The sequence below is a fragment of the Onychostruthus taczanowskii genome, unplaced genomic scaffold, assembly GCF_017590055.1.
Source record: "Onychostruthus taczanowskii isolate IOZ18803 unplaced genomic scaffold, ASM1759005v1 scaffold90, whole genome shotgun sequence".
Classification (NCBI taxonomy): Eukaryota; Metazoa; Chordata; class Aves; order Passeriformes; family Passeridae; genus Onychostruthus; species Onychostruthus taczanowskii.
The window spans coordinates 584,923-600,787 of record NW_024506994.1 but is presented as its reverse complement, the minus strand read 5'-3'; the positions used below and the strand labels follow the sequence as shown (position 1 = coordinate 600,787).

The 15,865-nt window shown below is 41.1% G+C and overlaps 2 protein-coding genes across 5 annotated transcripts in view; one reads left to right on the top strand and one right to left on the bottom strand.

The window, feature by feature from the left end:
• The window catches only part of SUPT3H (SPT3 homolog, SAGA and STAGA complex component), a 255,374-nt gene extending 245,506 nt beyond the window's left edge, over nt 1–9,868 (bottom strand). For 2 of the 3 annotated variants that reach the window (XM_041426201.1, XM_041426199.1), the window contains exon 1: nt 9,576–9,868. The gene's annotated coding sequence lies outside the window, so the exon portion shown is untranslated. The remainder of the gene's footprint in view (nt 1–9,575) is intronic. The other variant, XM_041426200.1, reaches the window with a different exon arrangement.
• The window catches only part of RUNX2 (RUNX family transcription factor 2), a 147,869-nt gene that overhangs the window by 29,967 nt on the left and 102,037 nt on the right, over nt 1–15,865 (top strand). The gene's annotated exons all lie outside the window — the stretch shown is intronic.

Below are 15,865 nucleotides of genomic sequence, written 5' to 3'. Positions count from 1 at the left end.
AGGTACTATCTTTCCACAAAGTATTTTACAGCTTTTCTATATAAATATCTCATTCAAGAACTCCAAAGCAAATCCAGGACAATTTTCCTTATATTCTGTGAAGTAATTATAAATCTACATTTTCCTCTTTAATAATATGCAAGTCAAATGGCTTTGAGATATTTAATTTTTTAAAAATAATTTTAAAATTTTATTATGGAAAACTCCATTAATATGGACAAGGGAGTTTCATTTTTGCCTTCAAAAAAATTAATACAAAACTGCATACTGTGCAAATCCCCTGATAAACAAGATATATTCTCACTATATTTCTCAGTCTTCTAGTTTGCTACACACCAGTAACAGTTGAGTTGTACTGCTCATTTCTTGCACTATTAGTAGCAGCGACCATAAAAGCTTTATACTGCTATAGCATGCTGTGCTGTAAGAGGTTCTATCTCTCTCCATTTCAAAATTCAAATGCTAAGATTGCTCTCTAGAACAGAAATCCACTCCACCACTTCCCCGGGCAGCCCGTTCCAGTGTTTCACCACTCTTTCTGTGAAGAAGTTTTTCCCACTATCTGAACCTCCCTTGGCACAATTTGAGGCGGTTTCCGCTTCTCCTACAGTTTTGTACTCAAGAGAAAGGCACCACCCCACCTGGCTGTCTCCTCCTGTCTGGGAGTTGTGCAGAGCCAGAAGGTCCCCCCTGAGCCTCCTCTTCTCCAGGCTGAGCCCCTTTCCCAGCTCCCTCAGCTGCTCCTCATCAGACCTGTGCTCCAGAACCTTTTCCAGCTCCGTTCCCTTCCCTGGACACGCTCCAGCCCCTCAATGTCCTTCCTGAACCGAGGGGCCCAGAACTGCACACAGCCCTGGAGGTGACTTCAGCAGTGCCCAGCACAGGGGACAGTCACTGCCCTGGCCCTGCTGCCACACCATGCCTGGCACAGCCCAGGTGCCTTTGGCCTTCTTGCCCACCTGGGCACAGCTGGCTCAGGTTCAGCCGCTATTGAACAGCACCCCCAGGTCCTTTCCCACTGAGCAGCTTTTCAGCCACTCTGCCCAGTGAGCAGCACTGCACCAGGTTATTGTGACTTAAGTACAGCATCCAGCACTTGAACTTGTTGAACCTCATAAAACTGGCCTTGGTCAATTAATCCAGCCCTTCCAGATCCCTTTGTACAGCCTCCCTACCCCACCCAACTTGTTGTCATAAATTTAATTTTTTTATTAATGCTTTCATGTAGATTATCAGACTTCACTTCATCTTCAGGCAGATTCTAATTTAGGTCCCTATCCTGCAAGCACTTACGCACATGTGTAACTTGAATCACAAGTTTACTCCCACTCAAGTCTGATTTTAATCACATGAGTAGTTACACACAAGGCTAAATGTTGTCATGATCCTGCCATAATCAGCAGTTACCAGTCATCTAAACTAAACAGTCAAATTACAGAATTTAAAAAATAAAAAACAAGAAACAAAGAAAGGTGCCTGCATTTATAGGAAAGCCTCATACACCCATGGAAGGGAGTTAAGAGGAAGCTGCCTTTGTACCCACCATAGCAGAAACAGCCTAAAGATTTAGAAATATATATGTATTTTAATGTTCATCATTTTATTGGGACTAATTAGGATTAATTTTAGTAGCTATATTTTTATAGCCAATACCACAGTAGCAATACTCCTGAATAGAGAATTAACAGTGTATACATTAAAAACTGAAAAACATTCAAAGATTGAAGGAGGTTTTTTTTTTTTTTTTTAATTTAGAGCTTTTTAAAACTAATTACATCACTTGAAGCATATAACTATTTTCTTTGAACATCCATGACAGAGATTGTGCTTTGTCCACGAGGTTCTGTTCTGCTAATTTATGAAACATTCTCCCAAAATTCCCAAAAACCATGGGGCCCAATTCCACAGCTGCCTCCTCAGAGCATAAGACCTGTGATTCATGCATGTCCTATTCTAGACCAAATCCCTTCTTATGTTCCTGCCTTCCAAGAGGACAAGAACAGTTCAATTAAAAAAATTTGAAGGGCTTTACATCTCAGTGGTTTGAGAGCTGAAAACTTACCAGCTACTGCTTCACTACAAACTTGGGTCCTCCTATTGCAACCAAACTATTTAACTTTCAAATCAAGCAGGTGTACAGCATTTTCTTGACATAAAAAACCAACAGCTTGTCAGGCTTCATCAGACCCTTTACAATAATTAATTCCACAGCCCACATTTTGTTTGATGGTTTAGATAATTAACTTCTTTACACATCAAAGTCCCATCCTCCGTATGTTCTATTTCCTTTCTTCCGGACATTAAAAAAATAAAATAAAATAAAAGATAATTCAAAAGCAGAAGCACTCTCAAATAAATTTTCTTCAGTAAGCACAGCTATCATGGAACTGAAAAGCCTACAGTGATCTTCAATGGGTAGATATACTGTATTTGTTTTAGCTCCAAACTGAAATGCAGCTGTTTGCCATATTCTATAAAATGAATTCAGATGTTCAGATTAAGTCACAGATTATTTCAATGTGCTAAATTTTAATCATGAACTCTAGCAAGAAGATAACTTCTGATTAACACTATTTGGACTGGTAATTTTGAGCTCCTATCCAAGTAGGCCCAGCTTTTATAAATTCTTTTCTCCTAAGTAAAACATTGCAACCAAATGTATAGTAAAATACACACATTCAAAGGTATACATAATCACTAATATAAATGTTTAAAAGCATCTGCTGTAATCTCTATGTCTTTTATATTGAAGAGTCATAACATAAAACACTTGTTCCATATGAATCAGCAGAACAAAAGTTACCAGTTGAGGGAAACAAATTTTAAGTCATTTCTCATCAGGTTTAGGCCCATCCCTCTCACCACAGTAAGATACCTGGGTAGATTTCTGTTTCATAGCCCTCCTTCATATTCATATCCACTCTGAAATTACCAAGCAATATTAACTTACACTAAATTTTCTACAATCAATAAGTGATCTGTATAACCCAAGTATTTATTCAAGGTCCAGCTGAGAGACAAAAATTGGAATTCCAGTGCTCCTAAAACATGATGTAAGGGTTATACATTTAGGCAATATCCTATAATATATTAACACATGAATAATATATAAAATCACGCTTTCTAACCATTCTGTAGTATCCTTACAACTCATCTCATTCCAACCCCCTGCCATGTACAGGGACACCTTCCATCACACCAGGTTGCTGAGGGCCCCATCCAAGCTGGCCTTGAACACTTCCAGAGATAGGGCTGAAACCACTCCTCTGCTCCAGAGCCTCACCACCCTCACAACAAAGAACTTCTCTTTTTCTATCTTAACCTCCCTGTTTCAGCTTCAAACCATGCCCCCTTGTCCCATCACTGCACACCCTCTCCAGCTCTCAAGGAGCTCCTTTAGATACTGCAAGGTGCTGGGAGGTCTCCCCTTCTCCAGGCTGAACAACAGAGAATCAGTCAAGGTTTTTCAGACACTACTCAGACATCTTCAGCAATCCCCACTGCCGAAATGTCACACGAAGATCAAGGAGAAAGATGCACCCAGAGTCACTACAGAACAGCCCTCTAACAGGCGGTCTGACAGCTGACTTAGACTCACTCAGAAAAAGTTAATAGTAAAACAGTTGTCACTTCACCACAAGGAAAAAAAATACCTAAGTTTGCTGGGTCAGTTTAAAACAAATGTGGATTTGCAGATATTCTGTCTGATGTCTATAGGCTAAAGAAGGTGCATGATTACAAAAAAATAGCAGCATCCCTGCAAAAATTTTTACACTGAGTAACACAGAGTAGAAGTTACCATTACAATTATTTAATTCATCGAGCATACATCTAACATGGTTGTCACATCATCTTTTCATAAATACGTTTTGCATATAACCCGAAACCATGCAAAAACTTAAAGAATGACAAATTTTCATTTATATAAACTCAAACAAAACAGGAAGGAAAGAAAAGCCAATATAACTATGAATTAAGACAAAATCAAAATTAATGCTTTTGTTTCCACACCCTCTACTTCAGAGTAATTAGATTAACTAGTCTGTTACCACTGAGTATTTCATGGCCTCACCAGCTGACAAGAGGGTATAGGATAAGAGTCTTCTAGGACTGGAGATGTAAGAACTTAATTAACTACAGGAAATACAGATTTTTGTTACTGCACTTCTTCTAAAAAACAAAAACACACCATAACCCTGCCGAACACATGCAAGATTGGCTGACCGTATGCTCAAAACTCTTATAAAAAATAAGAGAAAGTTAAAAAACCCCCAATACCCCATAACCAAATGCAAGAGCACATATACTGTTTTGCTTGTCACTGACTCTCCCAGTAGCACAAATTAACTGAAAATTAAAACACTAAGTGTGAAGCCCTTAAGTACTCCTGAGCTGTTCAAGCAGGCTGGAACTAGAGAGGGTCTCAGATAAGCATAGGGCATGTGTGATCTAGGATTTACAACAAAATAATGACTGATAGTATACAATGAAATTACTTTATCATCCTCTAACCTGCTCAGGTCAAAAACTACAAGCTTTATGGGCAACAATTAAGAAATGTTTTTGCTTACAGGAAACAGGATGAGTAACTTTCATATTCTCTAAGCACAGCATCTTAAAAAGCCAAGCAGATAAAGTAGACACAAACTTTCAGGAAACAGTCAGACCAAATACAGGATTAGAAGCAATCTGTGGGCAGGCAGGGACACATCTGCACCAGGTCTGCACACAAGAATATTGTTCAAAGCTCGGGCGGCAATCTCAGCTTTCTTTCATTTTTAATTAATTAACAAAGTACCACAAAGCAGAATGCATGCACTATTCATTCTAAGGATAACACATTACATCTGCTGCTGCTGCTTCCATTTATTACTTGATAGACCAGATTCTTAGGGTAGTTTTATTTTAAACTGAATACCAGAAAGAAAAATTCATCTTATAGCTGTCAATGCACAGCCCAGCTTTCACCACCCAGACAAATAAGTATCTCATCTTTAACCATGACACTCTCTTGGAACAGAACATGCTTGGAAAGCCCACACAAATACAAGGAATACAACTGAACATAATTTCCCCTGTCCATTTAAAAGGCCATTAAGTCATTCATTCCCATGCAGAAGTTAGAGAAGAAACATGCACGGCTGATAGCAACAGGTAAAACAAATCTTCTAATACAGGTAGGCATAGGTTTTCATCCAAAGAATAACACATATCCTAATTATTTTATCTTTAGAACTGTCCTATTCATCGTCCCTGAAGATAAAATAATCCTTCCTCATGTCTTTGTGCATTACTTTTACTAAAGACCTTACATGAATGCAGTAAACAAGCACAACTTTCTCAATTGACTTAGCAAGGAAAGAAGAGTCACTAAAGCAAACTCAGATTAAAATAAAACCTTCTGACTCCACTGTGTGCAACAACTGCTGTGTTTTACTCAAAATGACTCAGCATGCCCTCATATTTGAAGCTACTATTTGTCCATCCCCATGTTAGACATGACAGTTACTTAAAACTTCTTCTGAACCAGACCACAGAATGGTCTGGACTGCTGAAAGAATACTAATACACAGATGTGACTGTTTTATTCGAGACTGGGAAATACAGAGAAGAATTTTACATGAGAGCTCTGCCTTCCCATCTGGAGGTGTTTACAAACACTTCTCAGAGTTTCCAACTCCAGTCTCATCACAGCTCCATCCTTCTCCAGAAGCGATACATTTGTTTTTAACAAGGAAGCAGGCAAAATGAATCTAATATATACACCCACCTCCCTCTGGACTAAATGTGCACACTTTTTTGCAGAGCTTTGTGACACATTGGCAGTTAATAGCACTGCAAATTAAGCACAAATTACTTTTTCCTTCCTTCCTAAAAATGCTTTAAGAAAGCAGTGTAAAGACCAAAAAACTTGAAACTAACAGCCAAGTTCTCACAGCTTCTAGAATCTGACTCCTATAACCCTAAATTTATTTCAACTAGCAGTTGTTTTTTCTTAATATACTGGTATTACAAACCTTCTATATGAATGATTTAATAATTGTATAGAGATGCAATTCAGTGGTCGTGACCTCCCCATGGGAACCACTGGCGATTTTCAGTGAAGAAAACACAAGGTGTGCTCACAGGTCTGGTGATAATAAAAAGCTTCCAAGGCATCAAGGATTTGCATACTTGATTTCAGCATGCAAGGATGAACAAGGCCCAAATATGACTTCTCAGTATTTTGCTTTTCCTGACGAGTAAAGCATTCCTGTATTAATATGCAGAGGTCAGGTTAGCCCTGTCAATATGTTTTACTGCTCATTGGCCAGCAAGCAACTCCCTTAGTGAGCATGGGTCCCTGTCTGTCTTTAGTTCCATTTAAAGTAAATTAAAAAATAAGGGTTTACTAACAAAGGTGGATTTTCTGTGAAGCATAACCAAGTTATCATTAGCTTTAAACTGTATTTTCCTTGGTATAACTTTTCTGTCTAAACTTTCACCTCCTTTCAAAATGGCACCTTCCCAACCTATCACACTGATTACATCGACCCTTCTCCTCTCTTATCACCCTGAGCTGTGTTTGATTCACTATGTGATAAACAATTAAAATAATTTCATAATATAGTTCCACCCTGACCTTAATTGAATATTCTAGCATATCAGGAATATGATCAAGTTATGGCATCAACATATGTATCCAAAATTCCTCATCAAGAATGAGCAGCCAAATCTATAGCTAAGATTATTTTTAAATACTTCTTGTTGTGGAGCTGTCCCTGTTGCAGAAATCAATGTTTGCCACCATAAGTATAAATTCTCTGGAGGAGAAAACATTTACTCCCGTTGTTGTTCATCTATTCAACTTTTAATTCAAGTAAAACTACAGGAAAAAGAGCCATGGCTTTAATATAAGGTCAAAGCATGAAAATTAGATCTTTAGAAGTTGGTCTAACAATGTGTCAGTAACGCTGAGGCCACCCAATCCCTTTCAGAGATCTCATAGTCACATATGATATCCAGTAACTTCCTGCTGAAATGCATTCTTGTTTCCTCAAAAATGAACATTTCTCCCAAGTATACCTCAGTACTGGGCTTAATCAGAAGAATTATCAATAGAGCTCTTCATTGTTAAGTGCTTTTAAAAATCATATGCTTGAGTGACATTTCAAGTAACAAAACCTACATTTCAGCAAAAGTCTATTGGAAATCACATCTTCCAAACAAGCTCCTGACCCCTTTTTTCCATTACTGTAGTTCTGCAATGGCTTAAGGAGCTGTGTGAACTAGAAATTTTGCAGCTGACTCTGTGAAAGTCTGATTGTAATCAAACACGATACTTCAAACATATGCAAAACACAGGGGTAGAGAAAAGCCAACGATTATTTATAAATAGAAATTTCACCTGTGACAGCTTGCAAAAGAACACTTACTAAGATTACTTAAAATTAAAAATGACTCCACATAGCACTACAAATGCCAAGTACCTGAAACACAGACAGCAGATCAAATCAATACCATTTTCAGTACCTTTGACAGGCAGATTCTTTTGATCAGCTCCAGATAAGCTTGTAACTGAGTCACCACTGCATGGTTCCATGACAACATAGGCCTAACTGATTTCCTTTCCTTTACATGCTTATGTATCTACACATTTGGGTATTTCACAATTCCAACAAGAGCATTAACTCAGTTGTTTTCTATGGTATAATTAGGCTGCCTGGGTTTGGCCTCGTGCCTTAGAACACCCTTGCAGTGATGACCTAGAAAGACACTCTCTCTAGCTGGTCTCACTGCTCCAGGGCATCACAGCAGAACAGCACCCACGACCTGAACAATGCTGCTCTGCGCTGTTGTACGTAGGCAATTCTTAAAACACTTGTAGCTTGCTAAATTACAGCTTGCTTATGCTGACAAGTTACTAATTGACTAATCAACTCTCAAACAGCTCCGTTCTGTGCTACGCAGAACTGAGCCCAGGAGAGTAATTCAACTGGTTATGACAGTCAGAGGCTCTAAAGGCCACAGAATCCCGTGAAACCTTAAGAAATGTCTTCAAATCCATAGATTTGAAAATCACAAGTTAAATGCTACTAAAGGATTTCTTGTTTACTTCTCAGAGACACAACTTTGAGCTTTTCCTCCTGCAGTTTCAATATATTTTGGTTAGACCTCAAGCTTTTCTTCAGAATCATCATAACTAAGAACCTCTTTATCTAACTGAAAACTAACTTTTTTAAACTTCCACAAGCAGAGACAGGGCTTTCAAAAAAACTTAATTTTATCCTGTTACAGTTGGAAATGCCACTTCTGGCCATCAACATTCCCACCTACACAGCAACAATACACAGGATAAAATGGAACCAATCTAAAAACAAATATGATTTGTATATTAGTAACATGCAAATAGGAGCCTGTGTAAAGTCCACCAGAGTTAACAAAAGGACTGACACTGCCTTCCACACCACTTGGATCTGGCCAACGGTGAAGAAAGATATGCAAAAAGGGAGAAGGTGGCTGCACTGCATCCTGCCAAGTAAGCACTGCTGCCTTAAGCCAAAGGGAAAGCGAGGCCTGTACCAAGAAAGAGATTAATGTGGGAGTTACATAAAAGACTTCAAAAGAAAATTTTAGCAAAACACTAACACGGCTGCAAATCCTAAAACAGATTCACTTGTAGGAAATCAAGCGTCTCATAATAAATCACTAACACTAATGCCATACTGCAAACTTGCACTGTCTGCAACATCAGGTTCCTGCTCCCATTTCACAAATACAGTAATGTATATTTTGCATGTATAAGTGCTTTGCAGTCATTGACTGCAAATCATTCATTTGTGTAATTTCTAGAAACTCAGAAGCAGTTGATTGGTAAACAGAAAGTATAAAAATACTCTAAAGTAAAACACTTATAGCTAACACAGAGAAATATTCTTCTGGACTCTGTAGCCCTAGGCTTTTAACATTTACCAGTAACTTCTGTAAGGATTAGTATTTTCTATAAGGAACACTACAGACCTTATGGAACATTCTGGCATATCAGAAATACCATTAAATTACAGCATCAATGTATGCATCCAAAACTTCTCATCAAGAATGAGCAGCCAAATGCATAGGATTCATAATAAGAAATATCACAGGACTCCAGTTAGGGAATCACCCCACCTGTTCAGGCAAAATAAATAAAATCCATTTCCTCCAGATGAAATTTACAAACTAGTCACATTTCACAGCATCAGAGTGACACGAAGAAATTAACAACACCCAGGGTACACAGTGTACTGCAGGCCAAAGCTTGGCCGCTGCCACATAATTTTTAAAGAGTATTTTTTAAAAAATTATATTTCAAAAGAAGTCCTAGGAACACCTCCTAGATTAGCTGCAAGACGACAAAACGAACAGGACGGGGCAGGGTCCACCAGAAAACGCCGCGCCCCCGGGCCCCCCGCGCCCCCGCCCCGCAGGTACCGCGGGCAGGAACCGCCCCGTCAATGCTCCTGAAGGCCCCAACAACGAGCAGCCTCACTAAGTTAATTAATAGCAACACACTCTCTAATTGCGTGCTCTCTCTGGTGACTCACTCAAAGGCTCACCCCTGGGGATGGATGGATGGATGGATGAGGAGGCTGAGATGTGCAGGGGAGGAAGGATGGAAGGAAGGTGGGAGCAGCTTGTGGTGCCCGATCCCCCCACCCCGTGTGCGGACAGCCGAGAGGGGAAAGCGAGGGGCAGGCACTGAACCTCGGTCCTTCCCCTCCACGCGCTGCCTGGACCGAGGCGAGAAACGAGGGGGACGGAAAAGCGACGACGGCTTCGCGCTGTTCCCCCCACCCGCCACGGCCGCTGAGGGAGGGGGGGTAAAATGGCGCCGCCCGCGCCGGGGAGGAGCCGGTTCCGCCACAGCGGCCGCCCCGCAGATGGAGGCGGGGGCGGCGGCGCCTCCCAGGGCGCGGGGAGGAGCCGGGGCGAGGCGGGGCTGCGGCGGCTTCCTCCCGCCCCCGCTGCCGCCCTACCCCTCGGCCAGCCGCTCGCCCGATCGCCAGGGATTAGTGCGTGTGAATATCTCGAAGGCGGGTGCCGGGAGGATGGTGCTAGGCTCTTTACAGAGGTGCCCAGCGCCAGGACGAGGAGAAGTGGCTGTAAAATGAAACACAAGTTCCACCTAGACATGAGTAAGGACTTACTTACATTGAGGGTGACAGAGCACTGGAACGGGCTGCCCGGGGATTTTGTGGATTGTCCCTCTCTGGAGACATTCCAAACCCAGTTGGACGCCTTCCTGTGTCACCTGCTCCAGGTGACCCTGCCTGGGTAGGGGGGTTGGGCTGGATGGTCTCCAGAGGTCCTTTCTTAACCTTCTAACCCTAACAGTTTTGTGCTTCTGTGAATGACACAATCAGTTAGGTTGGAAAAGACCTCTGAGTCTGTCAAGTCCATCCTATAAACCAGTCACCACCTTGTGAGCCAGACCATTTCCCTCAGGGCCACATCCAGTCTTCCCTTAAACACCTCCAGGGATGGTGTTGCGTGGGCCATGACCAACTTTTCCTTCCCCTTCAGCACCAGGCATTGCTGGAGGGCGGCAGGAAGGGGCTTCAGGGCTGGTGTGAGTCCAAAAAGCCAGGGATTTTTGGGAGAGACAGCTGGATCTCCGTGCATCAGGGAGGTGTGGGTGTGCACAGGTGTCTGGGCTCCGCGTAGGTGCCAGCGCACCCTCGTCTCTGCAGCCACAGCCTTGTAGAGGTGTTCAAAAATAGCAGCACAAACAACAGCGACCTGTGTTCATCTTTACCCTTGGAAACACCAATGGATCCTGCTACAGCAATACCCAGTTGTACTATTTCACCCTTGACATTAATAGTTCAGAGTTGAGCCAGGGAGATCTGTGGTGGACATTAGGAAGCATCCCTTCACTGAGAGGGTGGTCAGACTCTGGGACAGGCTTATGGAGAGGTGGTTGATGGTCTGCTTCTCTCAGTGTGTAAGAGACATTAGGACAATATCATGATGCTTTAGGGTCAGTCCTGACATGGTCAGGCAGTCGGACTGGATGATTGTTGTAGGTCCGTTCCAGCTGAAATATTCTGTTCTTTGCTGTGCTGATTGGTGTGGTTACATACATTGCATTGGTGTGGTTTTCTTTTTGATTCCTAGCAATGGTGGCTTTCCTCTTCTTTTAGCCTGCAAGCATAAGAGGTTGATGGGGAGGGGCATGACTAGGTGAGCTGGAGCATTAAGCCCCTTTCCTTTCTTCCTTTCAACCTTTTCTTCCTTGGACACCTCCTAATAGTAGGTTTCTGTGAGTTTAGTTTGGTCATTCTGCTCATCACATGCAGGTTTGTTGAGAGACAGGCATCAGCCATGTGTGCCATGGTATAAATTGGCACTAATAAATCGAACCAACAGAGGTAAATGGAGTAACCATTAGTGCTTTGAAAAAAAAATCTTGATTTTCTCAAAAGTTTGTGGGGTGTATAACTTCAAAAGTTACGCTTTTATTTTGCCCTCCTTAATTCAAATTCCTGCCTGCACACCAAGCAGTATTCATATCATTTTACTAGGATTCATTGTAAGAAACTGAAAGCTTAGAAACTTCATAATTTTATGTAAATCTCAGCATTTTACTTCTTTGGGGGTCTGGATAAGAAAAGGAGGAAGAAGAAAACTTTGGCAACCACTGCAGTGATCTTAACACTCTAGGGACTATCTGAATTCCAGTTTAGTAGAAAGTAATCTTATTTTCCTTTTCCCTTAGCTGACTTCTGCTGCCCTTACTTTTTTTTTTTTTTTTTTTTTTTTTTTTGGCTACCACTGACTCCCCGTCCTTCTTGCTACTTCATATAAACATGCTGTCAGTCCCCTCTGCATTGCTTCCTCCCTGTTCCCACCTCCCACATCAGCCTCAGAAAGACGAGGTGATTCTGCAACTCACTGCCGAGTGCTGCCAGCCCCTCTCCCTTCTGCTGCTGCTGCTTACCATTATGGAAGTAAAGCTGATACCAGCCTGAGCACTGACAGCAACAGGGCAAAACACCAAGATATTATCCTGGAGAATGAGAGGCCGCACTCTGCTGATTCTTGCCTGCACAGCAAAGTTTTAAGTCGTTGCTGTGAGGAGGATGGCCTGAACAGTTCCTTCCTGTTATACATTTTAAAATATCTGGGCAACCCCAGCCAAGCGGGATTATCAATAAGCATTTTCCTGGCAAAAAGGAGAATCAAAACATTCTGTCAGGTTATGAAAAGTACTGCAGAAAAACTCAAGGCAACTTGAGTTTTTAGCCAAATTCTGTGATTTGTCAGAACCTTACATTAAACTGAGGGAGGCAAGGCAGCATATTACTGGCATTTCTATGCATATCTTTATATATTTCGGAATTGGTAGGACAGAATAATATAAGAACATAGAAAAAATAGAGAAATTACTATGCCAGTTCCATATGGTAATTTTAATACAGGAATTACTGGGATAATATGGTTGAGCATGTCCAGTGTGAGCTACATAACTTCCAAGAGCTTGGATAGAGGCAGTGTGACTTGGTGAAGTGCCTGAAAAAGCACTGACAGAAACATTTCCTGACAAATTGTGTTGCTGTGCGGAACCCTTTCGCCTGCAGTGAGAGGTTACCTGTTCATAAGGGATTGAAGCTCCAGCCCAATGAGGAGCTGGGCTGATGAGAGAACATTCCCCCTGTTGCCACTTCTATAGATAATAACTCCTGGCAGAATAATTGAACAAGACAGATACCTACTGGCTACGAAATCCAAAGTCAATACATGAAAATCTGCTGGAAGACAGGAGGAAAGAGCACTGAGGTGTCCCTTCTAGTACTGTGCCTTTTTGTCTAGCTGGTAAAAGTGCAGAGGCTGTTCCCTGCTCAAGTCTGAATTCTTACAATACTTGCAAAGAGGGGGAAAAAAAACCATGATCAAGTTTTTGTTATGTGTTATACAGAACCGAAAAAGGGCACACAGAAAATTGTTTCCCCCTTCTCAGGTCACCTCTCAGATCATGAGGTCATTATGAACTGTCTCAGCACTTTCACAAACTGGAGTCTGCTCAAACCATAATGCTTACAAAGTTTCACTTTGAATAGGCCTGATTTTCTCTGTCATTTGTTTTCACTTTTTATTTCTCTGCAGAACATAAAAAGTCAGAAAAAGATTTTATTTTCCCCCTACATAGCATATAATTTACATCAATCATCCCAGGAGGTCAATACCACTGGGGTGTCATTTAAATACAATGAATATAAAGTAATGAAGCTCTTGCTGGAGTGGATGGCCACAATTCTCGGAGAGAGAGCGAGTTTCCAAAGCATGTGGAGAAAACACAACGGGAGACCGAGTGAATTCATCACACCACAAAAATGTCTCCATCCTGTCGACAAAGTCATTAAAGGAAAATGAACCATTGTTACTCTAGACGCTTGCATTCCTTCAGCATAATAACCTCCGTATAGAAGCATTGGGGCAAAGAGAATTTGCACACACAGGAGAAAAAAAATTCAATCTATTTAAAAAAAAATAAAAAATTCCAGATTATGTAATGAAAGAAATCCTCCATGCTCCAGAGAAGAGACGGAGCCTCTGCAGAAGCCACAACTAATAAGGAACCTTATGCAGTGGTACAGGGCGGTTTCTTTCCCTCCTGCCAACAAGTCAAAGTGAATGCCAACCCGGACAATTTTTTTTTTTTTTCAGATAACCCACAAATTATGTTCTCCTTCAATTACATGAATGTTTCTACACTTTGCTGATCCATAGCCATCCTGGTTTTTAAGATCCCTTGTTGAGATTTCTCCAGTACCATTTCCCTTTTCATATTCATTTACTTCCCGTAATTTTTTTTCAGTTGCCACTAAAGCAATCTGTGAGGAATGCAGGGATTAGAAAAGTTTACCGTGTTCATTTTTATTTACTTTTTTGGCAAAGGATGTCCAAATAAGAGAAACTGTCATATGTCTACAGTAAATCATAGCATATACCAGTATATTAAAATAGATTGTACTTCTGTGGATCCCCTTCAAGGAAATACCACTTTAAAGCCAACCACCGTGCAACCCCTGGTCAAAAAAAGTAGCCTTAGAGAGCTGCAGCAGAAATCCCTCCTTTATTGTAAATTATTCCATGGTGTGGCAAAGACTTCTTTACCATACTAATTAAAGAAGAAATATGCTAATTAAATTATTGCCTTTAATTGTCAAAGCCATATAGCAATGTAATGGATAGTTTACTTTTTTTTTTCTTTAAAATACAAAAAAGCTACCTTGATTTAAGCAAATACTGAAAGGGAAATCTGTTATTTATTTTTAGTAACTGCAGGGAACAGAGAGCCTACTAAAAAGAGAGCAACTTACTGAGGCAACACATGCCAGAAAAGACCAACTCATACCTGTTAATTACAACTAATATGCTCACAGACAACAGCAAGAATGCTATTTATCCATCATTTACAGCCACTGAAGCTCAGGGAAAGGAATTGGTTTGCTGGCAAATGTCCCAATTAATTGGGCGTGCTATTTATTAGGGTGCTGATTAAAGTGTACTCTGCAATGTAATAGTTGAGTATAAAGTTGCCAACTCTTGTTCACTCCTGGCTCGTAGGGATGAAAGCAGGAGAGTAGACTAGTACAATATGAAAATAATTATGTATTCCGTGCCAAAATGGATTTGAGGCAATTCCAATGGCTGGAAGTTAAAGACCTGGAGAGACAGAATTAGGTAGCACCGTGATCTTGAGGGCAGAGCTTTGTTTTGTGTAATCCAGTTGTGACCAAGACCTTCAATCTGTAGTAGCCATTTGGGACATGTATTGACACTTCTCTCAGAAGACAACCCCATAGGCATGCCCTTAAGTAAGCAGCATATGAATTAAACATAAAACAAGATAAAAGCAGGGGTTTTTTTCCCAACTGATCTGAATCAATGCACTTGAAGAAAAACTACTTGAGGGGGGCCCTTTTCCCAGCCACTGACTCCTCCAGCCTGTCCAGTCAGCTGCCATAACTAAGACTATGCCTTAAATAATACTTGTTTGCTGTGCCCTTTTCAAACCATGGCTTCCACAAATGGGGCTGGGAGTTGCCACACACAATCAAGGAAGCATATGCTAATAGTTGTGTGTTATCTGAAGTAATGCTTGAGGTTTGATCTCAACAAAGATAACCATCAGAGCAAACCAAAAATACAATTTGTAGCAGCGAAGAATTTCTCGCTCCTGCATCACTTTTAACTCACCTTGTTAGTATTGAGGCAAGACCTGGGTAGAAGGCCCAACTGGCCATGATTATTAATGAGTTTAACATGCTTTTCTTCTTACCACAGAGGTCACAACATTTTGGCAACATCATGCATTCTCTATAGCCAGAGATACTCAAATATGACCTCTATGGTTAGAGAGCACCAGAAAAAAGACTCTAAAAGCAGAAAGTGAGATCTGGTGAGGAGTCTTTCTTATGAAACTATGCCCAAAAAAACATGCATCTTTGAAAAGAGATCTCCAGCAGTATACTGGATATCCTTGTCACCTAAAAATGAGAGCAGTAAAAGCAGATGAAGTGCCAATTCTCCCAAGCAATGTGAAGAGCCACTTTAGTAGCCAGAGACATCTCTAGCTAAGGGGCAGCTAGCAGGGTTGGCTAAATGTCCAGGAGCTCCCTGAAGCACAACATCAAGAGAGACTCATCACCCCTGTAATCACACCTGGCCATCACTCTGGCTGTCCTGCCTGCCAGCATTTCAGTGGAGCCACTGTACTGCACAAAATGCACAACCAAGGTAGCTCAAGCCAGACTGAACTGGCATCATACTGATTACCCTAAAATCAGGATGTATTGTGGCAACTACCATATCAGGAGTAGGTTTCAATGGAAATCCAGTC